The sequence below is a fragment of the Lacerta agilis genome, chromosome 3, assembly GCF_009819535.1.
Source record: "Lacerta agilis isolate rLacAgi1 chromosome 3, rLacAgi1.pri, whole genome shotgun sequence".
NCBI classification, from domain to species: Eukaryota; Metazoa; Chordata; class Lepidosauria; order Squamata; family Lacertidae; genus Lacerta; species Lacerta agilis.
In genome coordinates, this window is record NC_046314.1 from 44,439,233 (window position 1) to 44,454,719 (window position 15,487).

The following is a 15,487-nucleotide window of genomic DNA, read 5'->3' on the forward strand; positions in this document are numbered from 1 at the left end:
GTTCTTATCCATGTCCCTAACCCCTCAGAGATCCATCCTCAGAAAAAACAATGAGGCCGGCTCCCCTACAGCCTGAGGAGGCTGCATTACCTTCATTGGACTACGAGGACCACGATGTTGCAGTCTTCTCCACCCTGCTACTCCCTACAGCAAGTAGGAAAAATACTTAAGAATAAAAGCCTCATTCACAGGAGCTCACAGTCTGAAGGAAGTCGAAACTTGTTTAAGGCTCAGGCAGAGTTTGCCAGGTGCCGGAGCAACTGAAAATTCAGCATATTCAGCTCCCAATCCCAGTTGGCTCTATGGCTTCTTGGTTTCTTCTTATCCAACACATGACTTCTGTGATCATGTGTCTGGAACCCGTAGTGAGTCCTTTCCCTAGTGTCCTCATGATTGTTGCTTCTTGCGAGCTCTACATTCTACAGACATGAGGACAACGTGGCCTAGTCCTTTGATGCATGCCATATAATACTCTTGCTGCATTTTATATATCATCTTAGCCTATTTTGAAGCTGTGGAGCAGGAGTATGTGTGAGAGGATGTGTGAGTGCAGTTATCTAGGACTTCAGTGGGGGTGTTATGCCAGTTCTTTTTCAGGCGGAATGTTATACCATCCGAGAAGATAAGAACATACCATGAACACAAATAGGGTTCTTCCACTTCTTGCTTTCCATGTCCCTATTCAACTCTTCTTGCCCTTTCCACTCCTAGTATGTCTCCACATACTGGTATGGTGTCTCCACAGTGTATTTTTGCAGCTCCACCATCACAGGAGGACTAAGGAGCAACTCTATTGCTGTCCAGTAGGCATAAGTTGGAACAGGATTGCTATATTAATATTGTGTGTGTGTGTGTATGTGTGTGTGAAAAAGATTTCCTTTTCTGTTCATAAGTTGCCAGTTTTCTTTTCTTTACGATTTAACATTCTCTTTTCTGAACATTTGGTCATATCTGAAATCTGCCTTTGTCTCTGCCAAGGTCCATGAATGGTAGGGACTTCTCTTTCTTGCTCCGTTTTGCTGGTTTCCCCTCAACATCCCTTTGCTCAACTGCATATGTTAATTCGCGTAAATGTGTGCAAATTTAAAATTGCCCATTGCCAAGCAGAGTGAGGCTGAGCTACAAAGAACTGACAGGGTGGCAAGAATATCACAACAGTCAGCTGGCAATCCTTCCCCTGGCTGAAGTAGTCCTGGATGGAGATATTGCAGACCATGAGGCAATCCACAGTATCTTTTCCCTCTGTCAGGGTGCAGGCAGGACTGATGTGGACTAGGGAGGAAAAAGAGAGCCAATATTAAAAGACTAAAGCATCTATCCTATCCACACTTCATTGTGACTCCCGTTGAACCCAGCAGTATATATTTATAAGAGAATAAGAAGAGCCCTGCTGGATCAGACCAAAAGCCCATCTAGTCTAGTATCCTGTTCTTGTAGTGGCCAAGCAGGCCACTGATTTAAGGAAGGCAGCAGGCTGGAATTATGGCCCGATACTGACCAAGATGGAAAACCTGGGCCTGGCCTGTACCATGCCGAACTGCAGGTGGAGGTTAATAAAATGAAATGCTCACCCACATAAAATCTTCCTTCCATATAGAAAACAAGATGTTGAGGGAAATGATCTAGCCTTTTTCAGGATGTGTTTATTTTCTGTATGCAAGTAATTTTGTATCTGTCTTGTAACCTATCATATTAAAATCCATGAAGTTCTGAAGAGATTTGTGTTTTTTGTTTTGACGTATCTCAGTGCTGGGCTGGGCTTTTAAGGTTTTTGTGTAGTCTGACAAGGCCAAAATTGTCAATTTTTGAAATTTCAAACCCTCATAATTAAAAGACGGGATGAGATAAAAAGCTAAAATTTTAGATTTAAACTTAATTTTGATCATTCAACAAGTATACAAAATATTAAGAAAATTGGATGGCATGAGGTAAAAAAAAGTAGGATCACTTGATATGGAATGACCCAGCAGATAATTCAGTCATGTAAGCTCCCATCTGGCAGTCTGAAGCAATTGTGGTCAATCATAGGATTGCCACCTCAGAAAGAACCCCCTCACCTTCACCAATGCTTAAGTTGTCCGTTCTTTCTTCTTGTTCTTTGGCTGGGTTAAAATTAGCAGTAGGCATCTCCTAGCGGAATATCTTTAGATGCCTGTTGTAATTGTAGGCCTGAGATGGTTAAAGGCAGTGGCACCACAGTAAAGCAGGCAAGCAATAGCTTGAACAGGAAGACATCAACAGATACAAAATAAAAAATAAAATCCATGTTTGCAAATGTCAGTGAAGATTTTGCATAGGCTGGATCACAGCCCAGATTTCTTCCACTTTATAGGAAGCATTATCTATTTTGCCCCAGGGAAATACATATTCCCTACTCTCAATTTGTAGCATGTATTCTTTTGTTTTGTTTTTCAGCTGTTCTAACATCTTACATGCACCACACTGGAATTTGCAGTGAGTTTTAACATTACCAAAACACCATCAAAGTATTCTGTCATTTCTTTTACTTTATATTACCAAAGAACTTCAAAAAATATATATTTTAATCGTATAGTCTGTCCCTTTTCTTCCATGGATAGCCAACAGCCAGAGCAATTTGCCAAGTACAAAAAAAGAAAAGAAATATTAGCACAGTTAAAAAATGATAGTATGGTAAGGTTAAATGTTATTTGCCTGGAAGCACACATTTTCACAGCATGCATATCAATTGTTTCAGCTTGTAATTATGATACAGTAATGAAATCCCAATGCGCATAAATGTGTGTTGATGAGGAAATCCTGGAACCTTTACTTCATTTACCCTTGAGTAGGAGACTTCGCTTTCCTTTCCCTTCCTGGGAAATGCTGATCTGACCTTCGTCTTCACACACACACACACACACACACCGCCTTTTCTTTTCTTTTCTTACAAGCCTCTTAGAGACCAGAGAGAATTCTCCACATATGTCCTGTACCTGAATCCTGGCAACTATTCTGCAACTCTTGTCCTGAGACCTACTTTGGAATGCACAACCACACATTGAAATGTGTGTGTGTGTGTGTGTGTGTGTGTGTGTGTGTGTATCAATGATTTCTTGGTTTACAAAATATTTCTTGGTTTACAAAAGTACAGTGGTACCTTGGGTTACAGAATCCGCTAACCCAGAAATAGTACCTCGGGTTAAGAACTTTGCTTCAGGATGGGAACAGAATTGTGCGGCGGCAGCAGGAGGCCCCATTAGCTAAAGTGGTACCTCAGGTTAAGAACGGTTTCAGGTTAAGAACAGACCTCTGGAACGAATTAAGTTCTTAACCCAAGGTACCACTGTATGTGCAATGTCTCTCTTTTTAAAAGTTACATTTTCTACAGATCAGTTTCATTTGTTGAGACATTAGTGTTACATTAGGAAGAAAAGGGGAAAAGAGGTGGAGGGGGGGAATGGTGAGTGGGGTGGGGTCGGGTGGCAATGCTTCTATTCTACTTAAACGTATGTGTGGGGTTTTGTGTCAGCATCACTTGTATGGGTTCTCTTTACTATTCGCTTATATTCCTTTGGTGGTGAGAGAGGTTGGGGTTGGCCTAGGGTATGGTTGGTTGTCTTTGTTTGGCTGTAGTGAAATTTGTTTTCATGTGTGAGTGGGGTGGGTGGGTGTTTTTGAATCAGGTTAGCCAGATTGATTTGAATGCTGTTGGCAGGTTCTTGTTGTTGTCTTGTTGGGCTGTATATATGATAAAGGGTAACCATATCGGGGTGAAGGTGTCTTCTTCTATTTGTCCCCTTGTCAGTTTCAGTTTGTTGGTTAATTTTTCTAATAAGGCTGTTTCCCATACTATTTGATACCATTGGTCTATGCTTGCTCCGGACAGGTCTCTCCAGTGTCTGGCTATGATGCTTCTGGCTGCTGAGAGTAGGTGGGTTATGAGCTCTTTGTGTTGTAACGGTCATGGCTTCCCTCAAACAATCCTGGGATCAGTCAGTTGCTAAGGGTAAGGGGTGAACAGGATTTGGGGGGGCATGTTCTTTAGGGACGCGGGTGGCACTGTGGTCTAAACCATAGAGCCTAGGGCTTGCTGATCAGAAGGTCAGCAGTTCGAATCCCTGCAACGGGGTGAGCTCCCATTGCTCGGTCCGAGCTCCTGCCAACCTAGCAGTTCAAAAGCATGTCAAAGTGCAAGTAGATAAATAGGTACCGCTCCAGCGGGAAGGTAAACGGCGTTTCCGTGCGCTGCTCTGGTTCACCAGAAGTGGCTTAGTCATGCTGGCCACATGACCCAGAAGCTGTCTGTGGACAAACACCAGCTCCCTTGGCCTATAGAGTGAGATGAGCGTGCAACCCCAGTGTCGTCTGTGATTGGACCTAATGGTCAGGGGTACCTTTACCTCTTATGTTCTTTAAATGTATGGTGTGCATGTGACCTAATTTGGGGGGAAAGGTTCCCCTGAAACCTCACTTTATCTGAAGCTGATTCATGTTTTTAATCTCAAATTCAAAAAAGTTTTACCTGGCCTGTCCGCTCTGAAGCTGATCCCTTGCCAAGCAGTCCCTCTTAGGAAGAGAAACAGTGTGTTCCTCTAAAATTGATTGTTCTGCATAGTTCCTTCTAATCAGCTTTTAAAAGAGCAGCCTAGAGCAGAGAGTGTTTGGTGTGTATATCATGCCTGTTTGTCAATGAGAGACTATTTATTATATTCTCTAATTAAACACGGCCATACATTATTACTCATTGTTTCTGGGACATACGGAATCCTGCCTGTGGAGATGAATGAGATAATTTTTTCTCCCACAAAACCACATGGGGCTGTATTTGAGGCAGCCCTCACCTTGTTGATGTGTGTCTGTCTGTCTTTCTGCACATGCACATATGTGTGTGTGATAGAGACACAATGTGTAGACTTCAAGAATGTGTCTAGGCTCATCAAAGAGTCTTGTGGTAGCCCAGTGGAATGTTTTACTTCTGTTCCTTTTAATGACTGAGACACAACACACCCCAATTCCATATCACAAAAATGTTTTGCTCTCTCTCTCTCTTTTTTTTTTTAAAAAAAGCTCTCTTTACTTTCAAAAGCAAAGAAAAAAATTATAAAATCCTTACAGAACTATATCCACAAATATGGATGGTGTCCATTATATTGCAGATACTTTCTTCTAAATCCTACCAGCCATTAACAGCACCCTGAATATTTGGCTAGCTTTTGAATGTGAGCATTGGAGCCATTCGTTCTTTTAATCATTAAAAAGAATTAAAATTGATTGAATGTTGTGAATCACTTCATGTTATTAAGAACTGGGATACAAATATTTCAAATAATGAAATAAAGCAGCACCCAGTATCAGCATCACTACCTCATCTGCAATCTTTTGTTAACATCCTAGATTCACTGTTCTGTCCCCTCTACATTAATGGAGCACCATCTAGTCATAAATCCTGCACACTACAGGTTTAGGGTCTACATTCTTAATTAACTCTCATATGGGGACTTTAAAACAGTGACAGAAGCATGATAAAGGAATCTTCAGGTGCCATGAATGAAGCCCTGAAAAATAAGAAAACAATTATTTCTGCGAACCTGATTCACTCCATCACAATGGAATGTGCTTTGATTTCCAACGAGATGACAATACTTAAGTAGGACTATTGTTACTCAAGAGGTCTCCTTGCCATTATTTTCCCGGTGTTTCATGGACACGTTGGAATGAACAAGGCTAAGGTAGCAAGGCTAATGAGTTCCAAAGAGTACAGTTGTACTAATAATGAGATATACACATCCAGGTTGGAATCCTTGCGGGCTGCCTCCTCTGATTGCTCCTTTCTATACGAGGGATTTTATAAAATATGGTAATTAACAGGGTGACTTTAGACTATGAAATTTATCATGGATAATACGTTCAGGAATCCTGGTAAAAGGCCAAGGCTGGCATTTCTTTAACTCATAATTATTGTGTTTTATTGTTGTGGTTTCTCTAACGCCATTAACAAGCTAGGACTCAGCTTTATTAGAATTCACTTGGCCCTCACTGCTCTATGCATATTTATTATGTGAGAGAATAGGATTCTTTTCCTCCAGCCTTCACTAATTTAAAAGAAGATATCCACAATGAAATGTATTCAAATATTTTGACATTTTGCTTCACCTCACTTACAGAGCAGAAATTGTTTCTGACAGTTATTATACAGTACGGGAATCCTGCTGTTTCACTCTGCTGAAGCGCAGGTTGAAAAGACACAGCGATTGCATTTTGTTCAAAGAGCGCTTCTTTGGCCTAGAAATAGCAACACTGTCAGCTGTGATTCACTGAAAGTTTAGATAATATCCTCTATGCATCTCCAATAGGCACACAGATTTGGGGTTTTTCCACACACACACCCGCTTCGAACACTGAAGAAAACAAACTGAGATACAGCCACCTTCATTCCTGAAACTTTTTATAGAAAGAATGTTGTTTTAAAAAAAAAGACAGTGGAAAAAAATAAATTTTGGAGATGGTGTCCATCAGGACCAGTCCCACCAATAGGCAGAGTGAGGTGGACACATGAGGTGACAGAAGGGAGTGGCAGCAAGGTGTTTGGAGAACAGAGCTGGGTTTGCCATGTAGCCTTCCCTTCACCCTATGAACTAGCCTGCTGCCTTCCGGTGCATTGAGGATGTTATCTCATCAGCAGCGTGGAAGATGAAATGAGTCCAGACCAATCAGCTTCTGTACATGGAGTGGGTACCACTGTGTTCTTTGGCAGCAAAATGTCTTGGGTCAGCCCTGGTACCCATGATAGGACACAACACAACTATAAAGTCCTATTGCTGTCAGATAAGGGTCTATGAATATAGGACACACATTCACTTCCTTAAGCCAGCAGGAAGCAGGAAGACCCAATGCATATTCAACCAACTCCGCTGATGCAGCCATTGAACAGTAATTGTTACCCACATATATTTTCACATGTTTTCTGAATGATTGTTACATCTTTCTTATTTACTCTTTTTAACAAATGGAATATAAGAATTGATATGTCTTAATGTATAATTCAAACATATATCAAGTTCATGCAGATTTTCCAGAACTGGGGGACGACGACACATTATGGAACTTGGCATGGTCTGCATCTGTAACCATGTCATTTCTGTGTCTAATTGCTCTCATCAAGTTGCTTATTCACTTCAAACTTTCTCTGTCTTAATTCATTTAATTAATGTTAAGCTTTTCCTCCCCCCATTTCTGAAACATACCAACTTTAAATGCTCATTCTTTCTAGTATTAAGTCTCCAGTTCATTCAAACTGATTTTGACTGCCACACATTCATACAGCATTATCAAATGCTTAATTTTAATTTCACATCTTCAAAATAGCAAAATTGCTGGAGAGTCTCTCCTAAATCTGTACGAATGTCCTGTCACTGCATCTATGGCATGTACGACCTTTAGCAATACAGTCGTACCTTGGATCACGAACATCCTGGAACTCAGACATTTTGGCTCTTGAACTCCACAAACCCGGAAGTGGTTGTTCTGGTTTGCATACATTCTTTTGGAACCAAAACGTCTGATGGGGCTTCCTGTCCTGCAGTCAATCAGAAGCCGCAATTTGGTTTTCGAACGTTTTGGAAGTCGAACCAAGGTACTACTGTATCTCTTTGTCAATGGGACATAACCAGTAGCATGTAGAAAGCCTGCATTGCCCTCATTGTGTTTCCATCATCCAGGGTGCAATGAGCTCCTGGGTCTCCAGGAACAAGGAACATAGGGAAGAAGAGCATCAATGAGGAACAGAGAAATAGTTTCTTAGAAGGGGCCAATTTCTTGGGGCATGAACAGCTCTCATCTCATCTCAAGTATACTTCTCCTGGTAGTGGAGAACATAGATACTTGGGTTTGTGGTGGGCAAACGGATGGAATTGCCTGCCTGGTACGAAAGTTGTGGAGGTTGTCCATCACCTAGACAGTGCTTTGGGTATTTGGGTCTTCTTGAACTATTGTTTAAGTAGGTTCAGGAAGCTTCCAATTTGTAGAACAGTTTACAGGAGTGTTATTATCTTGCTGCTGTTTTGAATTTTGGAATGATTTTTTTCAAGATTCAAATTTATTTATTTATTTATTTATTTATTTATTTATTTATTGGCTGCATGTTTTATATTCTTTGTGAATTGTTCTGCAATTTTCTAAATTAGGAGAGGCATATAAATGGATCTGATCAATAATCAAATAAATTAAATTAAATATAAAGGAGATCAGATATGCACAAGCTATCGCATTTCCCAGTGTGTGGGAATAATGTACAAAGTAAGACTTTCATAATGTCTCAATGTAGCAAGTTCATTCATTAATATGACTTAAATTAGAAATATCATGTACAAAGCCTCCAATAAAAAGGAAGCAGAGTAACAGGTTGTGATCTCAGATTAGAATATTCATATGTTTTCTTCCCCTCGTTTTTAAGATTGACTTGCGATATTTAGGTTCCATCCAGAAAAGTAAAGATTTTCAGCCAGTTTTTTTTTTTAGCCATCTGTTTTCACAGCTGATTCATATGACGATGACAGGAGTGGATCATATCTATTAATCATTTATGTTAATTCAATTTCCAATATCTCAGTCTTAGCCCAATGTGATTTACCACCCCAATTAATAACAATAACAAGCATTTACTAAACGCCATTTCTGCTACTACAAACTCCAAGTTATCAGTAAACTGAGGCAGTGCTCACATCCAACTCAAAAATATTTCATCCTTACCATTCGAAAAGGGGCAAGGTACTAAATGTAACTGTAGACATCAAGATTCTACCTTTCTCTTGGGAATCATGCTAGTAAAGTAAGTCTAAAGGTGAAACAGGAACCAATAACTTTGTGAAGGATACTTGTCTGGCATTGTCTTGCTACAAATAAAAGAAAATGACATTATGACTTAATGTGCGTTCTGAGGAAATATAAATTTCTTCTTGGATTTTGTGCAACCTTGCTTCTGCCATCTATATGTGTCTATGAAGGGCTGAGCTGAAATGAATGTTCGCTCTGTCTTAGTTTTTGTCAGTGTCAAAAACCATGTCTTGTTTCCAGGGCCAGACCAAGACATTTTGTTGTCTGAGGCAAAGGGCAAGAAAGCACCCCCATTTCAGTGTTACAACAAGGTAATACTGTTCTAAGATTCCCCTGTGAAGGAAAGGTGGTCTTTTTAAGTTTACAGAAAAGGTGAATAAGAGGCAACAATGCAGAAAGGTATAAAAATATGCATGGCATAGAGGTCGAGGGTACAGAAAAGTTATTCTCCCTTTCTCATAACACTAGAACTCGGGGAATCCAATGAAGATTAATATTCGAAAATCCATAACAGACAAAAGAAAGTTCCTCTTCACATAGGGGTTAAATTATGGAATTCGCTTCCACAAGAAGTTGTAATGGCCATCAGCTAGGATGGCTTTAAAAAGAGTATTCTCTTTAGAGAATTCGAGAATTCTTGGAGTATAAGGCTATCAGTGGGTGCTAGCTATGATGCGCTGCCTCCATGGTCAGACACTGTTCTGAACCACCAGGCCCAATGGAGGGCCTGAGCGAGTGTTTTGATGCATGGATATCAAAGTAGGATGTCAAAGAACCAGAATTTCTTTATTAGAGAAAGGTGTGAACTTAAAATGCAGTGTGCAGAGCCTCGTTGCCTTTACAGGAGTGGGATGGACACTGCAACAGTGAGAAGTCATCATGACTTGTCTGCAAAGTGCTAATACGTTAAACATTACTTGTACAGAAGACAGCATGCATCAGTTGGGTCAGAACCTCCCATCAATCCACCTGATCCCTGAGGGCATAGGTGGCAACTAGCCAAGGCTTACAGATAGCTCTCCTTTCTGGGCCAAGAGCCCAGCATCCCAGGGCCCACAGATATGCATAGCCTCAAGACAAGCCAATTATCATATATCAAAGCAAGTGGATATAAACATATATGATCTCATTCTTGCAACAACTATCAATTAACTGTAGGGTTATCTCGACTACCGAGATGGCAGTTTGCAGAGCTTCTTCAACATCTCTCCTCTGATTGCTTTTAGATGTTGATTGTGTATGGACAAATATTCCAAAAAGATATTTGAAATGCATATAAAAAGCATAATGACTTGTTACGATTTTACACTCGTTAGAGTAATCATGCTACTTTTATATCCATATATTGTATTGTACCGCAGTTTCAAGCACTTTTATTTTCCTTTCCTTTCCTTTGGACCTCTCTCCACCCTTTTCACTTTATTTCTCTACTGAAAATCTATACCAGTTGCTGGAAACCACAGGGGGGGAAGACTGCTGTTGCACTCAGTAGCTACTTGTAGGCTTCCCATGGGCATCTGGTTGGCCACTGTGAGTAAAGGATGCTGGACTGGATAGACCACTAGCCTGACCCAGCAAGGCTATTCTGGTGTTCTTAAGCTTCAGTGTTCCTGAATATTACCACCACACTGACTACAGAACAGAATCCCCCACTACCCTTGAGGACAGCTGGCCAGCTTAAGGGACACAGGGCAGGCCGTAGGGCACAAACAGCTCTGTCCTCCAGACCCTCATGACACACATCAGTATTTGCTGCCTGAGGCAGCTGCTTCACTCACGCTGCCTAGTAGTAGGGCTTGCTTTTGTTAAAACAGGTTGCAGATAGATTTGTACGGTTTCAGTATGGCCTTTAGAAGGTGGCTCAGAAGCAAATATAATCCTCAGGTGCAAGAAGATTCCTCACTTCTGCTCTAGAACTTCCTTTCCTTGAAAATCAAAGTTGGACCCTGAGAATTGTTCAGAATTGTCCAGTTTGGGGCTGGTTTAATGAATAGGACCAAGCAGGGATGGGGTGACTTTAATTTTAGATTTTGTTTATGTTGTTCGCTGGGTGTATACTTAACCTGAGCCCTTAAGACAGGACAGGCTAGTTATCGTGTTAAGAAATGTCCACATCTAAATCTCTTGTAAATTTCAAGTCAATTGAGGATGCTTTTGAGGAAGAAGCTCCTGTGGTATCAACAGCATAGGTGGAAAAATGAGGAAACAAATGGCACCAATTAAATGCAATATCTGGAATATATAGGTGCTGCAAAGTATGAGACCCCTGCAGGACAATTACATTTTATTTTACCATTTATAGTTCATGTGAAATACACTGCTTTGGAATATATACCTTTCTCTTTGAGGAAGCCATGAGTACAGTAGATCTTGCAAAGACACCCAGCTTGGCTCTTGGAAGCTTGTGTACAGCCATCCAAATGGAGATTGATATATCCAGTTCTGCACACAGTACCCAGTTTGACAGATACTGATTCAGCATATGTGGTGCGGGTGATCTGTATGTCACTTGTGCAGATGATGTATCTCCTGTCAGTTGAGACAATAGTAGACTCTGAAGAACCATCAAGTACAGAAGAAAGTTTTAAACCCTGCAGAAGGCATTCTGAAACAGATTGTCAAGTCCAATTAAAATCTACAAGTATAAATCCCAGTGACCTCTATGAAAAGTAGGCTTCAATGTTTTAAGACATGGAGCCCACCTTTAATCCAAAATGCATTTGGAGACCTTTTTATTTTATTTTCTATTTTGCATATATTTGTATGGTGGTACTGCTGCTGTTGTGACCCATCTTAGATCAGGCTGTGACCTGGCAGTGTGTCCCAGACCACAAGCTGAAGACCATGTTCTATGACACACATCTTACTTTCTCTGCAGTGTCACCATAAATTCACTCTGGACTGTTATTACTAACAGACCATGTCAACTGTTGCCAACAGACCTTCTCAAACAGAGGCCCTTGGAGGACTGCTAAGCTACAAAAGGATGATGATGACGACAATGATTTGTGATATTCACACAATTGCCTTGATTGTGAAAAGGGGCAAATTTAGATGACAAGGCAAATGCAGTTCACATGACTTCCATGATGTTCTTCAGATTAACAGTTTTCAAAGTTGAAGATGAAATGTAATTCTTTAGGATCAAATGTATTCACATTGAAAAGTTGTGATATTTCCACAAAAGCTGACAATGAGCCACTTCTGAATAATTTGTGAATGCAAATACCATTTCCTTCAATGTCCCTGGGATCCTCAGAAGATCTGCCCCTTTCTTTCTTTAAAAATGGAGGGTGGGGAACTAATAGAATTTAAAAGAACTTTTGTTCGATGTGAGGTGCAGTAAGGGTGCTAGTTTTTCAAGTCTTTATGGAATCCAATTATAAGTCTCTTTTTATTCATGCACTTTTACCTCAAGAGAAGCTTTGTTCTCTGTTGGTGTCATTTTCCCAGCGGGGGCTTCACCTTGACATTGGTGCTAAGTTTCAGTGCCTTTCTCATTAGGAGACAACTGACATCAATTCACAAGATCTTGAGGCGGGGCCTACCCTAACCAGCCACACACATGATAATTCTTTTTTTAAAAAAATAAATCCATTGTTATCACGCAGGTTTTTCGCGGTTCGTTATTCTGAAGCTTTGTGTGTGTGCTGACAAATATGAAATATTGGAAACATTTTGTGCATTATTACTATTACAGTATTTTAAATCTGCAGTGTTTATGCAATTGATAGCTTTAGATTTTATTAGTCTTGATTGGCCCTGGTTTTTTAAGTGTGATACACAATTGATGCTACTCAGTGAAGTTTTATATACCTTGCATTTTCATGTAAAAGTATCCACAAGTGAGACATTTCAAAGGCCCAGGTAAGATTGGCTGTTCTCACATCCTGAGTCTTAGAGCGCAATTAAGTGTTATGAGGCAACATGGTTACAACCCTATGTTTGCCTTGTAATGCTATTGAAAGGTGGAATATGGTTGCTATATTTCCATCCCCACCCCCCTCATTCAGGGTCTGAGACCAGTGAAATAAGTCCAAATGGGAGAAAACAACATGGAAGACATTTTCAGTGATGAATTGGTGGGCACAGGAAAGATTGAACTAAGACATAACCAGACAATTCGTGCTTAAAAATCAAAAGGGTGACAGAGGTGGTTTTAAACTTATTGCTGAGGGAAAACTGGTGGTGTACAATTTCTCTGTTTCAGTACATCTGTTTCCAGAATTGTTACTGTGGATACTCAGCTATGCTCAACTCATTCACACTAAGTCGCTGTGTGCATCTGTTTACTTTTAGATGTCAAATCTCAGCTCTTAGATAGGTTAGATTTGAGTTTCCTAATCTTTTTCATTCATGAGTAACAATGGGGTCCCCTTCTTCTTTCCCATGTAAGGCTGTTTTGCCACATTTTTACTGTCTTAAACAATTTGGGTGCATCGCTCAGGGATAAGAAGACTCTGTCAAAGTTCATGCAGCCATTTGATCTGTTAGCAAGGAGGATTTCCCCATAACTACCAGTAGGACTGGCTCAAGAGAGTGATGCCCTGTAGCAGCAGCAGCAGCAACAGCAGCAGGCTATGGGGTCAACTGACATGCCAGTCTCTGTGGCTTGCAGAAGCTTGCAAATGTAATGTGGAAGTTTGGAAAGATCAAACTCTTTTGAGGCCTGTGCAAGATGTGTTGAGACATAGACTTGACACCATTGGTATAAGCACTTCTACCGCAACCCACTTTTTAAAGGTTAAGTGTTCTTCATGCATGCAAGTGATGCACACTAAACTAAAATAATGGATGGCAGAAGAGAAATGGATGTGATGGTGACGCCCATTTTACTTTTCTGCTCTGTTACCCACAAGAGCTTTGAAGCAGCCAGCAGGACATGCGCTAGCTATAATGAGAAGCAAATTATATTGTAAGGAGTCTGCTGCCCCCAGCGTGGAAGTTGCATGATCCAGTTGGAATCTGAATCCTTTCTAGTGATATTTAACCCATATACATTTCCACTGCACTATGCAAACAATAACTAATTATAATCCATATGAAAGGATTATGTGTTTTGCCAGCTTGTGGCAAACGCTTTTACTGTGAAACAGTCATTGTTCAGAGCTTTAAGATTTCGTACTAAACTGAAAGAAGGGGAAATAAGGGATTTGCTGTTTAGGACATGGATGGTTCACAGTATACTTAACAGACTGATAAATGCCATAACATGGATTTCATATTAATAAAGTGAATTAGTCCTTTAGTTGGCTCTATTTTAGTACTCCATATCCTTGGAGCTCCTCACAGCAATGAATATATTTTAAGCCAAACATGAAAGTTCCAAGGCTGAAGTCCGCACTTAATAAGGAGGGAGTACGCCTGACTGAGTTCAATGGGACTCATTTCAGAATACATGTGCTTAGAATTGCATTGTAAATATATAAATCGCTCTCTCTAATAGTAAGCTCAGGTGGAGAGTGCTGACAGCTCTGTACCCAGAACAGTCCCATCTGCAAACAAAAGCGGGTGAGAAGCCCAAGGCATACAGAAGTACAAAAATATTTCAAATACCCTCACCCCTCAAACAATGCACCTGAAGGATTTCTATGAATGCACATGTATGAGATTGCTGGAATGATTCAACAGCATTTTAATTCCAGGAGCACTGCTTCAGTTCAGTCGTTAACTTTAGAATTTCTCCCTTTAGTAATAAAGGGGATCCAGTAATAAAGAGGGAGAGTAAAAATAAGAAACCGTTTCCCAGCAGCTTAGTTTCAGAAGTGCCATCTCCTACTCTGAAAGTGACATATTGCTATGCTATCCTCGTTCTCACAAACTTAAGCCTTTATTTAAGTTTACCTTAAGTTTGTCACTTATAGAAATGCATTTCTGGATGAGGAATTAAAACTACTTTCTAGCTGTCCAATAACTTAGTGATGATCCACACATGTTTTATATTGCTTTTTTAACTAGCTGCTATTTTTTTTTAATGTGCTCTAATCTGAATTTATTGTCTTATTGCTTACCAGTGTGTGAATTAGTTATTTTTTATTGTGGGTTTTATGGATGGCTTCGACTTTTTAATAGAAAAGTGGCACATAAATGTAACAAATAAATTATCACTCAACGAAGCACCTTGCACACTACAAGGGAGTATCACTGGAGAATATGTGAGATGTTTGCATAGACTTGTTCCATGCTTCCAGGTATCATGAGAAGTACAACACTCATGAATACACCCCATGTGAGTTCCTGTTGGTGGATGTCCTTAGCAAAACATTTAAAAGCATAGAAGATACTGTACGCAATTACAAAATGAGAACCTTGGGCATTCTTTGGGTATTTCTCACGGAGACCTGAACGGGGGGAAATAATATATTGATATGCATTACAATATTTTCATGCAATATGAAGTATATTGATGGCACAGATCCTTGGCATTAAAGATCCGGTATCCTTCATATTATTTGCTTTGTAGCATTGGCAAAGTAAGAACAAGATCTGGCTTGCTGGCTGATATATTGTGCTACATGGTGATGTGCACCTGAATACCAATAAGAAGAATGCATAAAGAGGAGCCATCTTTTAAGCTGAAGGTATAAGTTATTGAGACAAGATATCCAGAGAGATACAAAAAGAATCGTTCTTACTTTCTGCTCTGTTTTATTAATAAAAGATAGGGCACTCTCAGGAATTAGGAAAACATTTC